Source organism: Solanum tuberosum, unplaced genomic scaffold, assembly GCF_000226075.1.
Source record: "Solanum tuberosum cultivar DM 1-3 516 R44 unplaced genomic scaffold, SolTub_3.0 scf00274, whole genome shotgun sequence".
Taxonomy (NCBI): Eukaryota; Viridiplantae; Streptophyta; class Magnoliopsida; order Solanales; family Solanaceae; genus Solanum; species Solanum tuberosum.
Window position 1 is genome coordinate 772892 of NW_006239198.1, and position 1733 is coordinate 774624.

The window sequence follows — 1733 nt, forward strand, 5'->3', positions numbered from 1 at the left end:
ATGAAAAACTTGTGTGTCTTGTAAGTAAGGGTTAATCGCATTTGAATAAGTAGGTTTCCCCTTAAACTTTTCGTTGTGAACATATATCGGATATACTCGGTCAATCGGTAGATTTGATATCTTTGAACCGTCGAGCTTTAGTGTATACCTAGACAACATAAGTCACACAATCAACCCTTGAACTGTTTTTGGTTCTCATTGTTTTGTTCGTTTCAGCCATGAACACATCTCGGTTAATAAGTGCTTAAAGAACTGGCCTTACCGGATTTTCCTTGAAGCGGCTTACACTTCACACTTACATAGGTGGTTTCTAACTGTGTTATCCCGTAGATACACTATTTGATATACCCTGTATCAAACTTAGAAACCATTAAAAAGTCCTTATGCCTTTATCCTGGTTACTGAACATTGTCTCATCATGAGAATGGACATAAAATAAATTTTGACAATGTTGAACCGTCATTTATGACTTTGTTTTATCTCCTTGAACCTAGATCTTGGGATCTCCAGTCTTCTAGGTAGAGTTACCGTCACGATGACTTGTTCTCGGCCATAGTCCCCATTCCCGTCGATGATCTCTCAACTCCCTCTCTAGTTAGGCCTTTTGTAAGTGGATCCGACACATTATCCTTTGACTTTACATAGTCAATTGTGATAATTCCACTAGAGAGTAGTTGTCTAACAGAGTTATGTCTTCGTCTTATGTGACGAGACTTCCCGTTATACATAACGCTTCCAGCCCTTCCTATTGCAGCTTGACTATCGCAGTGTATGCATATAGGGGCCATTGGTTTGGGCCAAAACGGAATATCTTCTAAGAAATTCCGGAGCCATTCAGCTTCTTCACCTGCCTTGTCTAAGGCGATGAATTCTGACTCCATTGTAGAGCGAGCTATACATGTTTGTTTGGATGATTTCCAAGATATTGCTCCTCCACCACTAGTGAAAACATATCCACTCGTGGATTTGGTTTCAGTTGACCCAGTAATCCAATTTGCATCACTATATCCTTCAAGAACTGCTGGATATTTGTTGTAATGCAAAGCATAGTTTTGAGTGTCTTTTAAGTACCCCAAAACTCTCTTCATTGCCAACCAATGATTTTGATTGGGATTACTTGTGTATCGACTCAGTTTACTTATAGCGCAGGCTATGTCTGGTCGTGTACAATTCATGACATACATCAAACTTCCCAATACTCTGGCGTAATCCAATTGAGACTGACTTTCACCTTTATTCTTAGCAAGATTAAGGTTCACATCAATTGGGGTCTTTGCCTTTTTGAAATTCAAATACTTGAACTTTTCAAGTACCTTTTGAATATAATGAGATTGAGACAATGCTAGACCGTTAGGAGTTTTGTGAATCTTTATTCCCAATATTAAATCGGCTACTCCTAAATCTTTCATATCAAACTTACTAGCAAGCATACGCTTAGTAGCTTTTATATTGGCAGGGGTTTAATTAAAGGGTAGATTCATTTATTTAAAGTTTGAAAAGACATATTCCAAAGTTTATGATCCATACTTATCAAAAGAATGTTAGTCGATTAGCTGCCTATATTTGACTCTAATTCATCACACATATATATGTCAATTATATTGGTCCCTTAATCATTATAATTTCTATACATGCACGGTGGTGGTGTGTTCGTGTATTGATTTATTTTATTTGGTGTTTGATATGTATTTTTGAAATAATTTACATTACATAAGATCTTTTATGCAAGGGAG

At 37.0% G+C, this 1733-nt stretch overlaps 1 pseudogene; it reads right to left on the reverse strand.

The window, feature by feature from the left end:
* LOC107062846 (leucine-rich repeat receptor-like protein kinase PXL2) overlaps positions 1–881 on the reverse strand; it is a 3254-nt pseudogene extending 2373 nt beyond the window's left edge.
* Positions 882–1733: the final 852 nt, after the last annotated feature.